Raw genomic sequence first — 22,232 nt, 5'->3', positions numbered from 1 at the left:
GGCGGGTGGTGAGCAATTGCATTGTGCATCACTTGTTTTGTATGTATTTTTTTTTCTAATTGCAATTATTAAACTGTTTTTATCTCAACCCACGAGTTTTCTCACTCCTATTCTTCCAGTTCTCTACCCCATCCCACCAGGGCAGGGGGAGTGAGCGAGTGGCTGTGTGGTGCTCAGTCACCAACTGAGGTTAAACCAGGTTAAATTACTGAGGTTAAATTACTACACCTGAAAACAGGAATTGATAAAAGGATGCCAGTTTGGCAATTTCACATTAAGTGAATTGGATTTATCGCAAAACACCGTATTACAACCCTCATCACGATGGTGGTGGTGGGGTTGCATTTGTAATGTTGCTAGTGGGGGTTTTGGGGTTTTTGTTTGGTTTGGGGAGGTTTTTTGTGGCTTTTTTTTTTTTAAGTAAACACCCACAGCCCATGTCTCAAGGCAAATCTCATTTCCTATCTGCTTTGCTGATGCTGCAGTAATTGACCAAAGTGCCAGCACGATGGAGATTTTGTGCACTGGGCAGCTTGCTAAGGAGCAACATTGTAGAGTACAAGACAGCGCCCATTTCCTACCTACAGCTTAGCGACAGCGATCTGGACAGATCACAAAAAACTTTCTCCTATTCCAGTAATAGCTTCTTCCATCAGCATTAATATTATAAAAATCCCCAGCTGCCTCCTTTGACTGCTGAGAACGGAAGATCTGTTAGGGAAGCCAAAAACAAACTAAAAGTGATCTGGTTCATACTTAAATCTATCTGATGCATTTTTATATGAGTTTTGTTGAAGAACTGAGATGAGCAGTACAAAGCAACACTCTATTTGAAAAATTCCTGCTCCTTTAGGTGTTAAAAAAGGCTAGAACACATAGCTAGCTAGCAGAAGCAGCAGAACAAGAGTAAACACCATATATTGGTAAAGAAAATGACAGTACACACAGAACCTCAGGAACAGAAAATCCTGCAGAAATTTATTCCAACTTCAGCAGGTAAGATGAAGAGTTACCTATACTCAAAGGTGCTCTGACACACGGTTTTTCAACGCCTGTTTTCAACTTCTCAGCTACACTGATATGAAGATAGTTTTAGCAATCAGTTCAAGTTTGTACAAATCATCACATTTCTGCTTATGCAACTTCCAGCTGCGCACTTATGCATCAGTATCACTGCATACATAAAGTCCATTTGTTCAAAGCCTTTAGAAAACATCCATGTGGCTAGAAAAAAAAAAAAGGGTCAACATTAACCATACTCTGGATAAACCAAGATTCTGCTACAGATACAGTATTTGTAAAGATTGATTCTGCAGAAACGGGGGGAAAAGAGGGAGGAGTTGCCCTCTTCAGCTCCACTCTTACATTTCACTGCAGTCAAAACTAAGGTATTGATAGAATGGAACAGATTTATGGAGCCACAAAAGCAGCACTGGTATCAAGAGATGGATGGAAAAGGCAAGCCAGCGGAACCTGTGAAGAAAGCAGCTTCACTGTGGGACAAGGCAGCAATCAATAAAACAAGATGAACCACAACAGAAGAAGAAAACAGGTATTACAAGAAGCCATGAGCTACAAGAAAAGATCCCAAACACCCCAAAAGCTTTAAGTCCAAATAACATTAATGCAAAATGGTGAGAAACTGTTCACACGTTGTTTTTAAACAGTATTATTTGATGCTTTATCTCAAGAGTGAATGTATTCCAAAAGTCTGTAAGGAACCTACTCAGAAGTCTAGAAGAGCTGGTATGAAGTGAGAATCTCACAGGATCTCTCTCCTGAGCTGGAAGGGACCCATGAGGATCATTGAGTCCAACTCTTGACTCCACACAGGGCAACCTAAAGGTTAAACCATATATCTAAGAGCATTGTCCAAATGTTTCTTGAATACTGAGTATGCACAATCCATCCAGTTCCAGGAATTAATTATACAAGAGACTTTTCTGGAAGCAAGAATTTACACAGACAGGGGCCATGATGCCCCCTGACAAAAGACAAGGGTTACATCTGGAGGAGGCCAAGCTCAAGGTCAAAACCAAGAACAAGTACATCTAAGTGTACCAGCCCCTAACTAAGGGCACATGCAATACATCAGTTTGAACTTCTCACATTGGAGTTAGGATCCTGCAGAAGAATTCTGGTCAGCCCTGTTACAGCATTTGATTTTCTGTAATGACTTCACAACATTAGTATGTTAAACATGTGATGACAGTTTTAACTTTTCTTTTTTTTTTTTTAAACTGATGCTACTAAGACCTTGCTAGGCACAAAACCAAGCCTAAACCTCTACTGAGGTTTAGCTGTAGGAGACAAAAAGGCAAGAGAGAGGCAGATGTTGGAAAGAAGTGGCTAAAAAACCAAAGTATATTTAGAAGTTCAGAAAAAGCAAACTTCTCTAGGATAGAGACAATGAAACACAGTGGATTCGGACAGTGCACTAACTAGTCCTCTATAGCAAGATGTCAAAACAAACACACCTAGATTTGCAGTCACTGAGTGCAGCCTATAATCAATCCAAACAGGAATCTTGTTGCTTCAACATCCAGATTTTGGCAGATGCTCGACATCGCCCTGAACTATGAAGTAGTTTTTCTTTCCTACAGCTTTTAAGCAAGGTACTACTTCATTTGAGTTGGAGATGTTACCATAGACAGTAAAAACCTTCAAGGTAGGACAGGCAGGTGCTCTTTTGGAAATACCATCAAAACAAAGGAGGGCATTGATGAGCGTGAAAGCAAGGGGCAAATGGATAAATTTTGACAGTCAATCCTACCAATTTTACCAATGAAGCAACAAAAAAAACTCTTTCCTGAAAAGTCAGACCAAGTTTGTATCTAACTCAGTTCATTCTGCTTATATTCAACAAGACACCCACTGAGTGTTTAAAATACCAGAGGATTGACTGCTTGCTTACACGTTAACTGAGATATTATAAGACAACTTCAGGAATGCCACTTTCCTAAATGAGTAAACTTTCTTTTATTCCAGGTTTCTATTTAGGAACCTGAGTATCAAAGAACCATACATTCATACACCAAATGTTGATCATATTTGTTGATTTTATTGATGTTTAATTTAAGTTCCTAACCAGTGGAGCCTCTTACTAAGATGCCCAATTGTTGTACATTGAAGCTTCTTCTGCAGCACTCTACACGCTGTCTCAGTCTCTGTAGAAAGATGAATATCCATCCCAAGCTCCCCTTTGCAATGCAGTAAGAGTATACCTATAGCACAAAATTGAAGAACAAGCCTTCAGAAGGGAGCTACAAAAGGGAAAGCAACTGTTACCCTCATGTGTCTTAATACTGACAGAAAAGTCATCTTCCTTGCTCTTAAGTACTGAAGCCCATGATAAATTAGGCAAGTGGACAGATTGCTTCTGACTATTTAAAACATAACACCTAAAAAGGTGTTACCGTTATTATTGCAGGAAAGCTCCATCATTTCCCTTTCAAACAAAGGGTTAAATTTTATTAAAAACACCACTGGGCACGATGCAATACAACAATACTCAGCAAGGATCTTTAAAAGTAGTTTCAGGTCAGCAAGTAGGTTCACACAGCACAACCCTGAACAGTGCAAGGGTGTTAGTTGGCGTTCAAAAGGCAGTGTAGCCTGTGGTAGCACAGTGACCCGTGCTGCATTCCACTGCACAGCACGGGCATACCCACAAACTCTTCCAGCAAGATGAAGAAAACGCAGTATTCCTGTTTATTACATAAAGAAGGAAAGTTTCAGGGAGCAAAAGACCGGTAAGACAACAGCCATTTTCAAGGTTATAGTTCTATTTAAAAATAAGTTTAAATGGTGTTTCTGGATGTACCAAACATCAATTTCTTCAAGACCAGTCCTTTGCTATTGAAACATTCTTCCTTTATGCTTTTACTTATGAATGATATTTATTAATTTCAAGTCTTAACATGAAAGCTCAACAGCAGTAAGAGTAAGCTGTGACTACCAGTGAGCAGTCTCAACAGCAGCGTATCATACAGATTTGCAGCTAAGCAAACCACCCAAAGCAGAACTCCCTTAAAACAGCTAGAATATTTAGAATTGACCATTAACAATTCCCCTGGGAAAGCAAGATCAGATAACATGATGCGGACTACCTCAGGTGGTGTTCCTTCCCACATTGCATATACCCACAGGGGCATTCCTGCACCAGCCAAGTGTTTCACAGCAGATGCAGCCATAGTAGCAAATCTGTACTTCAAGGCACTAAACCAAACCTAGGCATGCTCATGCAACCCCAGAATAAAAGAAAAACAATACGTTTAACCAGACTACCTGCCTCAACCCTCGGCTCTTGCAGCAGTCCCAAGCTGTCGATCCACAAGCAGCTGAACCAATCTAATCACCTGACCCCTCCTTTTGATGGAGGCTTTCTCCTCCTCCCTTTCTGACTCCAAGAACTCAGGCCCAGTCCCTCCCTTGCACTGGCTCTGGTGCTCTGCCAGGCCCCTCCATAAATCAGTTCACATCACTAATCCAGCAGAAAACTAACAATAACCAGAGATGCACACCAGATAAGCACCAGAGCAGCTACAGTGAAAGCACACAGCAGAGAGAAGAGGAGCAGACAGATCTCCCCTCTTCAACAGGGATGACAACACACCAGGAACTGAGCCTTGGTTCTGGATCCATAATGCCTTCCACCCTCTAACAAGAGGCTATCCAGCATCATAGCAATGACAACACTATACTTATACCCTCGTGCAAACAGTCATATAATGCCAGTCTTTGAACAGATAGTGCAGACACAAGGTAAAACATCTAATAAGTCTGACAGAAGCCATGACCTTTAACTGCAAATCCTTGTATCTTCTACTGAGGACAGGGGTTATGCTGTATTTTCTAAGTGACCTGTATTTTCTGAGTAACCTGTCTACATTATTTGACTGCCAAAGCCAAGCATTAAAAGTCCATTTACTTACTGGGGCTGAAAAAAAGAGAAGATAATCCTTACTACCTGCAGGTATTACACCTACTACTCTACTGGTTCAGGACTAAATGATCAGGAATTTGGCAAAACAAAGCTGTAATTCAGGTATCTAACAGATACTACCACCTTTCATCTCTTTGCAGAGACTAGCTATAACTGGGGCTATGGCAAACTTGGATCTCACCACGTAACTTCATTTTGAAGCCTGATATCCTTTATAGCAGTTGTACATGTAACACAACTTCTGGTAGTTCTAGCAATAGTGCATGCAATAGTGACACTACGGTTCTGAAGAGAATTTTTAAAAATATTATTATTAAACACATCACAAGCCATATGCAGTCCCTCTAACCTCCTGTGAGATGCATCAGTTCTTCTAATACCTCAGTTCTGTTCAGTGAGTCAAAAGAGATTTCCGGATTGAGCAACAACACAGTTGTAGAATGTGAAAATATTAAGAGCCCCAGGCTGTTATAAAAAGTCTGTGCAATTTCCAACTTTAAAGAACTTGGACACTCTATTTATTTTTCTAACTACACACAATTGTATCTCTTTTTCCCCTCAGAACTTTACACAAGTCCATTTTTACACAATAGTAATTAAGAACATCTTAAGAACTGGTAAATATTCAACAGACATCAGTATTCCGCTTCTGCAGAAGCATATCACAGTGGCTACCGCTGAGTAACAGTCAATGTTTTCTGTGTTCTTCAAACACCATGGTCTGAAACAACATTCCAGTTGGAGGAAAGTTACCAAGATTACAACACACTACACAAAGTGTCAAAAAGTGCAATGAAATTCAGAGCAGTTAATGTTTATTTTAACATTAGTTTTAATTAATTGCATATACCTGCTTTGAGCCATCTTTTGGCATATTATTTAGTTTTGGGAGAAATTCTACTCTTCCAATATTTTAATACCAAAAGACACCAGTCCAACTTGGGCATGGAATTTCAAGATCCAAGTAAATAGCAAGACTGGGGAAGGATGTGCTTATATTTTCCTAAAACGCAGCCCAAGGCATAAAGAACTATAAAGAGTCTGAATAAAAGCCAACCTAACTTCACATTCTGTTTCCCACTAGTTATCTTCAACACATTTGAACTGCATTTGAACCATATTTAATTACTGTTATTGAACCTAATCTCACTTTGTCCAATCCCTCTTTGAACCTGTTTATATTTTCAACTTTTATGAATTCCACTGGTGATGAATTCCTCAATTTCTCACGCAGTGAGAACTTGGGATGACTTGCTTTTGTACTACCACACAAGAGGGGAAACCTTGGAAAATACAACATAACAAAAAAAATTGTAGTTATTTTCTCTATGTACATTTGCCATACCAGCTATATAACGAACCTTTACCTGTCCTCTGTTCCTTCTTTGCCACGGTAAGAAGTCCTAGTCATTTTATTTCTGGAACTATTTTGCACTTCTGACTAAGCTTGTCTTCCCCCCCCACACTTCTATTAGGTCATTTTTGATATGGCAACAACAACAAAAAAAAGGCATTTAGTACTTAAAGCTTACAAATAAGAATTTCTGGAGATTTTTTTAGATCTATATATCAATGGAGCTTGGTATAAGGTGCAAGCCAGATAATATCGTTAAAGACAACAAAATGTCGTTAAAGACAACAAAAAAAGTTTTTACAAATATATTAATGACAAGAAGAGAGCCAAGGAGAATCTCCATCCTTTATTGGATGCGGGGGGGAACATTGTCACTGAGGATGAGGAAAAGGCTGAGGTACTCAATGCCTTCTTTGCCTCAGTCTTTAACAGGCAGAGCAGTTATCCTCAGGGTACTCGGCCCCCCGAGCTGGAAGACGGGGACGGCGAGCAGGATGAACCCCCCGTAATCCAAGAGGAAGCAGTCAATGACCTGCTATGCCACCTGGACACCCACAAGTCTATGGGGCCGGATGGGATCCACCCGAGAGTGCTGAGGGAGCTGGCGGAGGTGCTCGCCAAGCCGCTCTCCATCATTTATCAGCAGTCCTGGTTAACGGGGGAGGTCCCGGATGACTGGAGGCTTGCCAATGTGACGCCCATCCACAAGAAGGGCCGGAAGGAGGATCCGGGGAACTACAGGCCTGTCAGCCTGACCTCGGTGCCGGGGAAGATTATGGAGCGGTTCATCTTGAGGGCGCTCACAAGGCACGTGCGGGACAACCAGGGGATCCGGCCTAGCCAGCACGGATTCATGAAAGGCAGGTCCTGCTTGACCAACCTGATCTCCTTCTATGACCAGGTGACCCGCCTAGTGGATGAGGGAAAGGCTGTGGATGTGGTCTACCTGGACTTCAGCAAGGCCTTTGACACCGTCTCCCACAGCATTCTCCTAGAGAAGCTGGCGGCTCACGGCTTAGACAGGTGGACTCTGCGCTGGGTCAAAAACTGGCTGGACGGCCGGGCCCAGAGAGTTGTGGTGAATGGAGTTCAATCCAGTTGGCGGCCGGTCACGAGCGGTGTTCCCCAGGGCTCAGTACTGGGGCCGGTCTTGTTTAATATCTTTATTGATGATCTGGATGAGGGGATTGAGTGCACCCTCAGTAAGTTTGCAGGTGACACCAAGCTGGGCAGGAGTGTTGATCTGCTCGAGGGTAGGAAGGCTCTGCAGAAGGACCTGGACAGGCTGGATCGATGGGCCCAGGCCAACTGTATGAGGTTCAACAAGGACAAGTGCCGGGTCCTGCACTTCGGCCACAACAACCCCATGCAGTGCTACAGGCTTGGGGAAGAGTGGCTGGAAAGCTGCCCAGCAGAGAAGGACCTGGGGGTGTTGGTCGACAGCCGGCTGAACATGAGCCGGCAGTGTGCCCAGGCGGCCAAGAAGGCCAATGGCATCCTGGCCTGTATCAGAAATAGTGTGGCCAGCAGGAGTAGGGAAGTGATCGTGCCCCTGTACTCGGCAGTGGTGAGGCCGCACCTTGAATACTGTGTTCAGTTTTGGGCCCCTCACTACAAGAAGGACATTGAGGTGCTGGAGCGTGTCCAGAGAAGGGCAACGAGGCTGGTGAGGGGTCTGGAGAACAAGTCTTATGAGGAGCGGCTGAGGGAACTGGGACTGTTTAGCCTGGAGAAAAGGAGGCTGAGGGGAGACCTCATCGCTCTCTACAACTACCTGAAAGGAGGTTGTAGTGAGGTGGGTGTTGGTCTTTTCTCCCAAGTAACAAGTGATAGGACGAGAGGAAATGGCCTCAAGTTGCGGCAGGGGAGGTTTAGATTGGATGCAAGGAAAAATTTCTTTACTGAAAGAGTGGTGAAACATTGGAACAGGCTGCCCAGGGAAGTGGTGGAGTCCCCATCCCTGGAGGTATTTAAAAGACGTGTAGATGAGGCGCTTAGGGACATGGTTTAGTGGGCATGGTGGTGTTGGGTTGACGGTTGGACTCAATGATCTTAGAGGTCTTTTCCAACCTCAATGATTCTATGATTCTATATACTCAGTCTTGCTAAACATAATAAGGAGAGAGAACTACTTCCAAAATAACCACAAAATTTGAGAAAGAACTCTTTCCCACACACATCTCAGGGTATTCCCATTAGCTTAGAAAGCTTTCTCACTTAAAACATCCACACATGTATCTGGTTGTCCAAGACCCTCATGGCAGGTGGATGATGCTGAGCTTTTGCCATTTAATTTTTCAGGAAAGTCATCATTGTCTTGTGACCCATACGGAGTTGGATCTTCTCAATTCAGTTTCCAGCACCCACAAATTTTACCACTAAAATTATCACTAATCAACACTTATTTTGGCTGTCTGGTAAAAAGATTAACTGGACCTGAAGCCTCAATGTTCCTAATATTGCACTTAAATAACCCGGTTACTCCCAGATCATGCCCTACAATTTAAGAGAATGAAGCATACACTGCACGGAATCATAGACGGTTTAATCAGTTTTGTGCTACACTTCAAAAGTTATTTTGCTTATCTTATGCATGCCATAACTCCTTTCCCAGATGGATTCTGCCCCTCTCCTGAGGTGGACTGATGGAAACAAGTAGTAAAATCTTCATAAATATTAAAGTTAATCTGAAACTGCCATTGTGAAAGAGGACTGTTACACAGTTGCCAGTCTTCCAATGAAACAAGCATTTCTGTGGTCATCTGCTCAATTTACCCTTTGCCTTAAAGGTACTGCTTCCTTGTTACTCACCATTTTCCACCCTCTAACCTTCAACCATGCACTCAGCTGCTTCACAAAGTAGCTTTACAGTAGCTATGGTAGTAAACTTGGGCCCTCGTCAGCTCTACCACTGATTTATCTTATAGGTTACAAACTCAACACTATCTTTTCAAGTCTGAAACTGGTACAGAAGGATTGAAGCCTGTTACACGAAAGAAACAACCTCCAAACGTCAATCAAGCCTTGGAGCTACCCTAGGCATAGTGACAAAGCTCTCCATTGTCCCTCCTCTTCTGATAGCCCATTTGTAGCGCTATTCCTACAGAAGGGTCTTCAAATGTGCTCTTGTTCTTGCTTTGAAATAATGCCTCTCAGCTTCACTGGTAGTTTTCAGAGTTCTACATTACCCCCCCCCCCCCCAATTACAACAAAAACTTCTGCAGCAGCAATACTGGAGCTACCTACAGACTTCAGGAAATAACTGCACCATTCATTCTCAATTCATTTGGCACATCACATTTGCAGTCACAGGGATAAGAGCTTAGACCCAGCTTCTAAAAATATGCTAACTAAACGTATGTCTGCACACAGATGGGTGAAAACCCCTAGTTTCCAACTGAAATGGTGTTAAAAAAAAAATAGAAACTGTTGCAATTTCCCCACACAGAAAACGTCTCATTCCATGTGGCATTTAATCCGGTATCCTACAGAAACTCTAATTTTTTTTTTCTTTAGTGGTTAATATACTTAAGTAAGACAAGCTGATCTAATGAACATGTATATTCAATCCAATAGTAATTAACTGGCTTGAATAAAAACCTTTAAAATGTTGTAATGTAGTATTCACAAGGCCCATTGTTTTAATCATCAAAATGAGGCCCGCAAACTATTTTCAACAACCCGAACTTTTGCCATCAGCCAAGGAAAAACTATGGTGAAAATGAAAGAATATATTTCTAAACTTTGACTGTCTTTATCAAGCACTAAAGCAATAGTCCATATCTGAACAGCTCCCTTCTCATTCATTCTTATAGGAACTACCATATTATGAAGGTGACATTCCAAGAAGCCTATTTGGATTATATTTCCTAAGGTGGATTGAATGCAACAATTAAGGAATAGCCTCAAACAGCACAGAAGGTGGAAATTAATGTCACCTTTGCATTTACTACTTCATAAATAAAAATTATTTTATAAAAACATCTCATGAAGGTTATTACACAACATACGAATCTTAGAAATGCAAAAGAACATAACTTTATGCTTTATAGAGTTTTAAGTGGAGTGGTACATAAAATACATGGCATTTTCTCTAAATACAATCTAGAATTGTAACCCACAGCCCAGTTTTGTGAACCACTGCTGGCTTACAGAATCGAAGTTACTATTTTAACTATGGAACAGGTAAATATTTTTCTCCACACAGGCTGATAGTGACTGTCATCTGGCACTGTGTGTAAATACACACAAAATGGCTTTATTTAGGTTAGTTATACCATCTGATTTGTTTCCTATGATCCATAGGACAACTTCCAAATATTCTAGGCCGCTGCTTCCAAAAAAACTGTGCAATTACTATAGAAGGAAGGCACAAAGACGATAAAGTCATCGTGCATCCCACAAGAGCTACAGTTCTGAAGTGAAAGAACAATGCAAGACTCCACTTGCAGCCTCTCAAACCTCATCCAAGTCACAACCAAGTAAAGAGAACATGTTCCAACAAGGTTCTTCTACAGCATAAGCCAGACTTGACCACGCTCCGTCACCGGGTCTCACCAAGACCCCAGAACACATGGATTAAGAGTCAGTCTTCATTAGGTAAGAACACCATCCTTGTGTGTAGACAGGACAGTAGACAATCACATTATCATTGAAGCCAACTCCTCTAGGTGCAATGCAGACAGACCCTGCAGCTATCTGAAGGGATCTGTGAGCACTACAAACATTTAAATTTCTCAAACTACTACTACCTAAAGTCAGCAGGTTTATTCTCTGCAGTCTTGCTTCTCAAAGCAATCAGATAACGCACAATGTTTAAATGCGTTGCTCAAAGCAGTTACGTTAAGATGAAACTCAAGAACTTAACTTGTCAGAAGCTGCTACAAAAAGGTGAGGAAATCCCTGCTACATTAAAGTTTGTAAAAGCATAATGAGAATCCAAAACTCCCTACCCCTAATAGCCTACTTGACTGCTGTCCTGAGACTACTGCCGTCAGCTTCTGACTGTGGTATTAAGACTGAATAGTCCTTTCATTTACTGCTGAATGGTAAGTTCTGAATATCAGAATCCCAAAGTCTTCAGAGTAAGTTTATACTACTGCTGTGTTTCCTGTCACCATTTTGACTAATTCCAGTTGCTTCCCTCCCTCTAGCTCCTCAAACAGGAAAGAGAAGTTACCAGAACATCACCTTTTAAGGTACACTATTTAAAATAACATCTATGAAACAAAAGTTTTGTTGACTTTATATTGCTGCTTAGAAATATTGCAGCAACACCCACAAAGTTTGCATCAAGTTATCTTTACAAAGTAATTCAGGACAATAAAAACTTTTTAACTTCATTAAAACCAGTTTATGCGAAATTCCTGCCTGACAGAATACTTACAGATGGAAGAGATACTACCAGATCTCCACTATCTCAAACTGAACACTTCCAACCCTGAATTAAACTGATAAAGTCAGAAAACCTTCAACTGGAGAGTGATCTATTTTTTCATCTATTTTTAATTAGAAAGTCAGCTACCAGTAAATCACTCAGATCTTCCCAACCCTGTCTATATTTTAAGTTATTATAGGTGTCTTTCACAAAAGGTCTGGGTTTAATTAAGAAGATGTTTAAACATTGTGTACCTATTGAATTCAGTGAAGCTAGGCCTAAATATTTTTTTTATCTGTTAAAATTAAATCCTTGCATTGGTTGAAAGAATGTTCAGTTCATATTTGAATTGTTTCAAGTGTTCCCGTAGAAGATCAAGGCATATGCAAGAAAAGCCCTCTGGTCATTACGAAAAAAGTTTTCTGTAAATTCAGTCCCAGGTTTAATGTATATTCCGATTCTTCTACTGGTATAAACTACTTGAGTTTGGTCATGATTTTCTACAGGGATTAAAAAAAAAGCAACAGAGCTCCACACATACACCACGCTTATGTAAAGCAATTTACACCATAGCAGTGTCCCTATAAATTAGTACATTGTACTAATATTACCATTCTATACTGGCATACCTGCAGCCACACTGAACATCTATGAAGGTGTTCCTAACTGCATGTGCAAAGTAACTTGTGATAAAAAAAAGTTTGGTTTCTTTGTTTAAGAGTAAAAAGGGCTTGGGTTGTTGGTTTTGGTTTCTTTTTAGTAGTTCAGATTTCACACTGACAACCAAGGATAAGATCTCAACTTGCCATAAAAACTAATATTAAAGTTTAATACCTCAGTATTTGAGGGCCCGCGGTAGTGAAAGTGACCTGTTTTTCCAAATCCAGTATACAAAAAAAAAAAAAAAAAATCACGTGTCATTCTAAGGTCAGTTCAAGCTTTAGAATTATGATGTGATGGGATACACAGTTGGGACGATAACCTTCCCAGCTATCTCAAGACATTTCCCTGCAAGCGCTATGCGGTTAGTCAATCCAAAGTCAATTCAAACCAAATTCACTCTGTGAATATTCAGGTCAGAATTCTGAGATCTGCCTATGAATTTGGAGTACTGAACTAAATAAATGTTTAAGAACACAAAACCTACATTTTAAAATGCAAATACATTAAAAGATTTTCACCTTTAATCGGTTTTGGTTTCAAGTATAATTAACAAGTATAGCGAAAAAAAAGTTTTTCATCTTTCTAAAGAATTCATTTGAAGTTCAGAAAATCAGTGGAGTTGTAAGTAGGGAAGTTCATTTTCCTCCTTCAAACTTGTAAAACATAAGATAAAGATATTATTCCAGACTATCAAGTTTAAGGAAAAGGTAACAATTTCTCCAGCAGTTTTAGGCAGCTAAAGATGCATATAAGTACCAGGAGGATTTTGTAAAAGATCTTGAAGCAGGTTAGGCAGCTAACTCCCATTTTGGTTAATGGCAGATAAGCACCTAACCCGATGAGACTTCTAAATCCAAGCAAGAACTTCTTTTTGTACCTGTTACCTGCACACCAATGCGAAGTATCCACTATATTTGAGACCGGTTTGAGTAATCAACTTTAAGCTGTTTTGCATGTCTTTTAATTGTTTTTATTCAAAATCAAATCAACAACAAGGTTGCAGTAACATTCTCCATCCCAAAGACAGCCTTCCATTACCATATTCTAACACTCAAATATCAGATTAAAAAATATCATTGCTCAAGTATGGTGAAACAGCACTAAATTCAGGGTACAGTCTGACATTCAGCCACACCGCTCCTTAAACTGAATTAAAAAAATCCCACCCTCCCCCAGCCCATGAATTCCCATATTTGCATAGCTCACTGTATTACATTATGTATACCCCCAAAGAGAAGCAAACAGAAAGGTTATTTCTCAACCCCTTTGGTTCCTCAATCCAGTTCACAACACAGCTGCACAAACAGCCACACCAGCACAACAGACTGGGGGCACAGACAGGAGCAGTGCTTTAGCCACTATGCCTCAAAGCTGCACCAGCCTACAGAAGGATGCTATCGGCAGGAAACCCGGTGCAGGCTGAATGGCAGGTGTCTGCGGCAGGAAGCTGAGCATCCCACACACATGCACACCCTGGCGGGGCACATAAACTTTCAATATCACACTGCTACATTAAATTTCATACAAATATGCATATCCTCTGACGGTTCATAAACCATTAAGAATTAATCTTCTATAGAAAAAGAATAAAATTAGTCATCCACAAAAAAAAATAATCAAGATTTCTTGCTCATTTGACTTAGAGAGCTAACTTACAAATTGAAGTAGTCAATCCACCCTCAGAGTAACTCTTCTGTGAGCTTAAGATGAAGCAGCTGCTAAATTTCAGAAGTTATTTACAAAGATGAACAAAACTAGTTCCAAGTTAAATGCTTTTCGGCTCTTACTATTGTGTTTCTCTCAAACATCAAAGCTTTCTTAACCAACTGCTGATGAAATTGTTTCATCAATTCTCCCTTAAAAATCTCAGCACCACACCCATCACACACTGGGATTTTTTTTCCCTTATTTAAATGCTAATTGCTTCTCATGAGGCATCAATTCAATCATTCTTTTGCACAGTTCATCACAAGACATTTTAATGATCCAGCCTTTTCACTGCATTTTACATGATCTGGAGACTTGGGGAGGTTTACTTACTCATCTTTTAAATCCTAAAAGGCCCAATGAAATCAGTGAAAAAAATACAAGAGAAGCGCAGGATCAAGTCCAAGATACCTGTCAGTTCTTCCTATGTAAAAAGAAATAATGTGCCTGAACAGATCCAAGATATTTATTCTCCAACCTTCTGTTAGTGACTGTTCATTCTGTTCTGAAATGATGGGAAGAGCCTGTATCTCACTGTATCATCATCACCTTGTCTTGGTTATTTTTGCGGGGTTTTAAGCACATAAGGATTGTGCAACACAACTGTGAAGTAGTAGCAGACTGATAAAAACATCTAAATATATATTTGTGAGGTCAGAACATGGCATAACAGGGGGATTACATTAGTAATTTTTGTTAACTGCACTCACAGGCACAAATTCTTCTCTAAACTATGTGCAGCACTTGTCTGAATATAGCCTACAACACACTAGAAACATCAAATACTAATCCAGTGATTTCTCATGCACACAACCATAACGACCGCACCTTCTTCCTAAACTAACTGTTAACACTTTGGTTAAAAATGTTATTTTACAAACAACCATTAGGGATTAAAATTGGGTATAGCTGAAAAAGATTTTAAAAGTTTAAATTTTAAAAGCAAATGGATGCCTACTTGCTTCAAAATTACTTAGGTACTTCTACTGTATAGTAATAGAAAAATGTAATAAATAGACACGCTAGGAAAAAAATCCCAAACTGACAACCTACGAAAGGGACAAAGACGGTTTCAAGCTTTTGGAAGGTGATCAATCCTAATGGCCTTCCAGAAACATTAACATGAAAACCGGACACATTAAAAAGCTAATTATTTTAATGAAATACATCTTTTTTCTCTGTTCTGTGCTTTCTACAAAAACACACCAATCAAACTAAATAAAACAGATTATTAAAACCTTGTTGCCACAGTAAGTATACTCTTGCCAACAGCTTCCCCCCACCCCTCCTTTGGCCTATTCTTGGCAAGTTTTAGAATTATATAGTTTAAGAAGCTTTAAGCGCGCGACAAACCTACAAGAAACCTACCAGGCTCTACTATTTAGAGTGCAAATGCTTCAACTGAAAAAGAATAAATTAATGGGATTTTTACAGCAGGAAACATAACCAAATCCAGTAAAATACAGAGATCTGGAACATCAACCCTTGATGCATTTCTGACAGAGCTGCTCACTTTCCATCAAAACTCGCAAGTCTGACAGCACACAGAAAAATCCCAACAAGTAACTTTTTGAAGTTTCACAAGTTGTCTGAAGTAAAGACTTTACAAGATAATTTGACACATATTTGTCAAAAATGAAGTAATCTGCTGAAAAAGAACAAGTTACTAAAGAAGTTGGCTGATCTTAATTGATACCATTCAATCTTCTTTGTCTCCTTTAGCTAATTTGGAAAAATATGGCTATACAGATTTCAGTTAAGTACACGTATCAATGACAAGCCATCCCTGCTTCTTGACTGTTGTGACAATGACAATATTGGCTGTGGTAGGAGACATATGACTACGACCTATGTTTCAACACGATCAGCACTGGCATAGACTGTCTTTTATCACTGCCATTTGTTCTTCTTCAAGTGGTTTAACACAGCCAACAGGAAAAAAATCACTATCAGAGCTAGTCCCACTACAAAAATAGCTGCACCAGGTGGCAGTAAAATGACAATTGCTATGGCTCTTGACACTGACAAGTCACCATAGAGGAGCACTCCTCTGAAAGACTTCATTCTCCAAGGAGTCTGATGGGTAGGCAAGAAGATGAAGACTCCAATCCTGCATTTTTCCCTCTATATACAGTATAAGTTATTCATGCAGACAGTTGCGTATATTTGTCAGCATAGAATACAAAACCATTTTATCCACTTCTCATTTTTCAAAGCCTTTCTGAGCAAGCACTACTTTTACATAGATCTCCTCAGAAGCATCTTCATTACCCAGAAGTATTTAAAAAAATTAGGAAGCACTTACAGGCAATAATAATAAAATTTTTGACCACCAGTGACATTGTGTTCATTAGGAACAATCTCTAGGGAGACTAGTGAGCTGTACCTATTATGAGACAGGGCATCGGATGGCTAGCTAGCACTCCCAGTCATCTAATGCATGACCTTCAAAACAAGTCCCTTCAGCAGTGTTACCTTGCTGCTGTACCTCGTTTTCCTCCATTTTCCTCATCTATTTATAGTACATGGTGAAAAGAAACAAGCAAAAATCCAAGCAAAACCAGTTTACGGCCAGCAAAATTACTTAAAACAAATTCTAATTTTTGATCATTTTATGCAGTGTCTGTAGCTTCCTTATAACCGTACAACAGTATTGCACAACATCTCAGGTAGAAAGTCACACATTCAGAGCAAGCAGCAAAATCAGGGTTTCCTTTAAGCCAAAAGATTTTTATTCTAACCAATAGCATTCTATTTTTAAGCATACGACAAACATTCTGCATTTTAATTCATCTCTACTGCAACAATGTTTTTTAAAGAGTCTATTCTCTTCTCAAGTTGTTCACAGCCCCAGAAAAAAACATTAGAAATTACATCTGCTGAACGAGAAAAGCTGATTCTCCGTTTCGTTTCCTCCATGCATTTGGTAATAATTCGGAGCTAATTCAACTCCTCCGGTGGTTTCAACAGGCATTAGGCTGGGTCACTAAGGTGACGAGGTAGCCTTTGCCAGCAGCCAGTTCCTCGGCTCTCATCTGAACAAAGCACTGTACCATGCACCGGAATGTCATCTGCTCCCCCCACCCCACCCGCACACCCCCCCCCTCCGTTACAGCATGAAAATCTGATGCAAAAGCGGAACTGCAAAAAGAACACGAAACCGTTTTAAGCAACTTTAAAAGAGAACTAAATTCGAGGCTGTCTCTCTTTAAGACAGGGGAGGAATAATTAACCAGAAATTTCCTCAAAGGAGAACACTATAATCATGTTTCCTCAACAACTTTCAGATTATATATTTAGCATGTATATAATAATATATAATGCATACACCCTTCCACAGCCAGATTAAACTCTTCTGTGCCCAAACTCACTTTCTGTGTCCAAAATAATTATATTTAAAAAAAAAAAAACAGCACAAAACATGAAAAAAAAGCAACTGAACCAAGTAAACTCTTAATTTGCATAGTTAAAACTAAACATCAGTATTTAATAATCAACTCCAAGAGCACTGAGCATTTTGGGAAGTCGGACTGAAGGGTTACTCAAGTAACTTTCACCACAAATTTTTGTAGGATGACTAATGAATTGTGACCTGCAGTTTGGCCACAATCACAGCGAGTAACCTGAAGTCCCCTCCTGGCGGGGTACAGTATGTCTGAGGAAGTTTAAAGGACTAAAAAGCATCATCTCGTAAAGGACCACATATATTCAGGCCAACTCTAGCAAAAATATCATTTTCCCCCTTTCCGGTTCACCAAAGTCCATACTTTAGAGCCACCACCTCAGCACTATACTGTAACAGCAAAATCCTAACGCTGCGCAGATATTAATAATTAACCTACTCGGTTACAGCCTGCTCATTAGCTGTCCGAGTCTTCCAGCTCCGCCACCAGCCCTCGAAGAAAACCCGACGGACGCTACCGTGCCCGCGTCCTCCCCTCTGCTTCTCTCCTCCAGCCAAGGAGAGGATTGCAGCAGCACTCAGCACTGCAGCAACCCTACGTCTCGGGTTTTCTCTGGAAAAAGCTCACGGTTTCAGCATCAACTCCTCCTCCCCACGGTTGTTTTTTGTTTTTTTTTTTTTAAAAAAGCGACGACAAACATACGGTCACTTAACTCGGCTGAGCTGGCCTAAGTTTCATCCATGCCAACAGACTGCGCCTCTGCCTTCCTCTCACCGAGTTTGTTGCAACATGTGCCGGCTGCCGATGCTCCTGTGCGCCAGGGTAGAGATTTCGCATCCGCGTGGTTTAACCCCACCCTTTCCACCGCCTGTCACCTCCCCCATCGGGGGGGAAAAAAAAAACAACCCAAAATGCCAAATAAATATATGTCTCCGACCGTTCACCCCCCACCGTCAGCTTGTAGCTGTCAGTAAACAAATAAGCTAGGGGCTACGAGGAAGAAAAACCTCACCATCTGGAAAACAAGGGGAGGTAAAAATTAAGTTTAAAAATGGTATTTTTTTTTTCCCCCGCCCCTCCTCAGCCCTCTTCGCAGCGCTGATCCCCGCCGCCCCGAGGAAGCAACGCTGGCGGGGGCGGCAGCCGAGCCCCCTCACGCACGTACCTTGCCAGGCTGCCGTGGGTCTCCGCCGGGGTTCTTCCTAACGCCGCCTCCGCATCCACCATGCTTTTGTCCGGCCGCGGGCTGCCTGTACGCGGTAGGGGTCCCTCCCCCCCCGGCGCCGGCCTGCCGCACTACCACGGCCCCAGCGGCCGGCGGGGCTCCATGCCGCCGCGCTCCGCCAGCCCCCACAGCGGGCAGGGGCTCCGCACCTGCGGGCAATGCCGGGGCGGCGCCGAGACGGCCACGGAAGGCTCGTCCCGTCCCGCCACCTCCCCGCGGGACGGCACTCGCCGCCGCCGATCTCTCCTCAGGGCCGGCCGCACCGGCGGACGGAGCGGGGCTGGGAGCGAGAAGGGATGCGGGGGGGAGAAAAAGAACCCCAAATGAAGCGCTCTGGGCTCCGGCAGCCGGGGCGGGGGGGGGCGAAGCGGGCCGGCCGCTGGAGGAGGCGGGAAGCGCCTCACTTGTTGCCCTGTAGCAGAGCCGCGCGCCCGCCTTCCCGCTCGTCACGCGCGCCTCCCCGCGCAAGCACGAGCGCGCGCGCACCGCCCGGCCGCCGCCTAGGCAGCAGCACGAGCCTCTCACGGCTGGCACCACGCGCTGCAGGCGGGTTGGGGGAGGGGGGGGAGGCGGGCGCGGGGGGCGTGGCGCCGAGTGCGGCGCTCCCGCTGAAGCCCCGCCTCTGCCCGGCCGGCGGCGCAGCGCATTGGCCGGGCGAGCGGCGCGGCGCGCTGTGGGGCCGGGCGGGGCACGTGGGACGTGGGCGGGGGGGGGGGGGTCCCTGCACCCTTTCTGGTCGCGGTCGTCCCCGCGGTTGTCGGACCGTTGTGTCCCTGAGGACGCGAGCGGGCGGGCGGAGGGGCGAGGCCTGGCACTGCCGCCTCACCGGCCCCTTCCCCAGCAGGACACAGTCTCCCCACCATTCCCCCGCCACCCTACGGCTTGCAGGCACCATGCCTCGCCACCCTCCCCCGCGTGGCTGCCCTTGAGCCCAGCGCCCCGTCCCGACCCCGCCGCCATGGCGCCCGCCCGCAGCCCCGCTTCCCGTCCGCCATGTTCTCCCTCGACGCCTCACCCCCTTCCTGAGGTGAAACACCCCGAGAAGGGGGAGTCAGTGTCCCCCGGGTGCCCTCAGACACCCGTAGCTCACTGCAAAACATACCAGCGCTGACTGTCGGCACAGGAGGGAGGTGTCACCCGCCCCCCCCCCAGGAGGCGGGCGTCTGGTTTGGAGACTATTTCCACAGGGAGGGAGCAGCACTTGAAGCGGCAGAAAGGCAAACACCAACACACTTAGGTCTGCCAGCTTCGTTTGCAGGAGAAGGTGAGATTGCGCCTCCTTCCCTCCCTCCTGCAATAATAAAAACATGTTTTCTGAGGTAAACACCTACTAGTTTCACAGACTGGCGGCCTCTACAGCCACAGGGGCTGCTGGTTGCAGCTATATGAAACATCTTTTGTGACAATGTTCATTCCTTCATTTTTTTTCCACATGGCATCAAGCAAAAGAGGAAAAACCCCAGCCATGCTGAAAAATGCTGTTCCACATCACTTTTTAATTTTCTCCTTTTTAAGTAAGGTAATTGCAGCTGGCTCAGTTTTATGTGGTGGTCTGCAAAGCTTTTGTTACTGAGTCCAGGAGGGAGAAGACAAGGACTGGTTTAGGCTGTAAGCGCTTCCCTTAGTAAGTTTCTGAGAGTTTGAGATTTTGGAAATTTGCCTTCCAGACCTGATACTTAATCATGCACGACTCACTCATTAGTAACCCTCTTTTTTTTTTTGTTTGTTTGCTTACTTGCGAAGTTGATGAGACTACAAATCCTGGCCAAACATCACTATTAAACTAAGAGAAATCTCCGAGACCCAGGATGCTTACTGAAATAAAATGTGCTGTTACAGCAAGGAGTACAGTCTTCAATCTTATTGTGGCCAAATCAATAGCAACCAGCAAACGGATTTACAGTTCCCATGACTCTGAACCTCACTTCTTCCTCACAGGAAGAAAATGAACACATGCCATTTGTTTCTATTTTTAGCACCTGCATTCTCAATCCAATATAAGGGGAGGCCCAACCAAAGCAATTATCTCAACATCACCTGGCACAGTCATTTAAAAACTGTTTTCACTGCAATAGGATAGGTAAGCATGTCCCCACAATCCATGAAAATACACGTTTATGCACTTCCATTTTCACCAAGACTCAGTATCTGACATGCACAGTCATAAACACGACTGGTTTGGTAAACAGCATGAGTATCCACAGCACATACTGAGCTCCCCATACCCCGTGTCATTAAATATTGGCAGCCCATAGAAAACCCACAGCGAGTCTCATGGAGCTGCTCCAAAATCTCATTCAGGAGACTGGAAGGAATGTCCCCATCCACGATGCATTGGGAGGGACACTGCATATTTCATTCCTCTTCAAATATTTATATATGTTACTCATGTTTGAGTAAAGCTGTCTTTTTCATCAAAGTATAAAGATTACAGAAAAGGGAGGAACTACCCTAAATCGGCAAGCATCTTTGTCCATTAAGTAACGCAAGGCTCAAAAGGAGAATTAAGCGTCTGGCAGCCAGGAGCTTGGCTCCACTGCATGGGAGATTTCATAACAATGTTTTGAGATCAATCAAAAAAAAAAGGAAAACAAAAATCAACTAGAACAGTGTGTCACGTAACACTGGGTGCTAAGGAGCCTGGAAGAACACATCAAAGCTGAAAAGTTTTGACGACGGTGAAATGGTCTGCTGTCTTTAGGGGAAAGACATTTCTCCCTCCTCCCGGTCCCACACCCACGGCCGTGCCTGCTCCTCTGTAATCGCACTGATTCAACTGATTATGAGGCTGCGTTGTGAAACCTTGAGGGGGGGAGGTGTTTTAATCCAAATATATTCCCTGATCCAACTGGCAGCCGAGCCTCAAAAATTAGCTGAAAGGCGTCAAAAATACCTAGAACCGACATTGCCACCAAGCACAGCATATTTTCATACCATTGCCTAACTGCGATGCCTCGGCTGTGCTCAGTGCAGCTACACCCTAAAAACCTCAGTGAGGGGTAAGGCAGGAGCTCACTTTCCAGCCCTGCTCCCCTGAGTACAGGTGGCTCAACCTTCCCCGAATCTGTGCATCACACTGGGCAAAGTGTTAAGCCTGGGGAGGTTTCTTACCAATTAACAGGTGCCAGTACGAGTAACAGTGAGCGTAGCACCATTCCGGGGCAGGAACTGCAGGGCTTCAGTGCACCTCAGCCTGCTACAATGGCACGAAAACTGCTCCAGCTCTAAACTCAAATCTCCTCTGTCAATCGTCAGGTTTAATAAAGTCTCATTAGCACGAAACAATCCCATGAAACAACTCTCCTCCGTCCTGCTGTGACATCTTCCCTTCAGGCTTCACTCCAAAGCAGCCTCCTTCCCTCCTGCCCCACGCACTCTCGCTGGGGGCCAGGACACCTCCCCATATGTCTCTGTCCCCACTGGGGTTTAAGGGAGGGATCTTGTTTAAAAGCACCTCGGTCACTCTCAGATTTTTATGTATTTTATTGTATTTATATCTTTTTCTCCCTTTTCAGAAGGCCCTGTTGCTTACAGCCACCAAGATGGGAGAAAACAAC

General features: G+C 43.0%; 1 protein-coding gene across 5 annotated transcripts in view; it reads right to left on the bottom strand.

The window, feature by feature from the left end:
- Positions 1-22,232, bottom strand: part of B3GNT2 (UDP-GlcNAc:betaGal beta-1,3-N-acetylglucosaminyltransferase 2) — a 39,873-nt gene that overhangs the window by 5,768 nt on the left and 11,873 nt on the right. The window contains exons 1-2 of one of the 5 annotated variants that reach the window (XM_076334963.1): positions 18,616-19,120; positions 18,153-18,318 (exon numbers count right to left, since the gene is read on the bottom strand). The exons of 1 other annotated variant lie outside the window; for it this stretch is intronic. The gene's annotated coding sequence lies outside the window, so the exon portion shown is untranslated. Of the gene's footprint in view, positions 1-17,888; positions 18,084-18,152; positions 18,319-18,615; positions 19,121-22,232 lie in introns of those variants that run through there. 3 more of the 5 variants (XM_076334964.1, XM_076334962.1, XM_076334961.1) reach the window with 3 other exon arrangements.

This window comes from Aptenodytes patagonicus, chromosome 3 (assembly GCF_965638725.1).
Source record: "Aptenodytes patagonicus chromosome 3, bAptPat1.pri.cur, whole genome shotgun sequence".
NCBI lineage: Eukaryota > Metazoa > Chordata > Aves > Sphenisciformes > Spheniscidae > Aptenodytes > Aptenodytes patagonicus.
The sequence above is the reverse complement of the archived record's forward strand: the minus strand, read 5'-3'. Positions and strand labels throughout refer to the sequence as shown.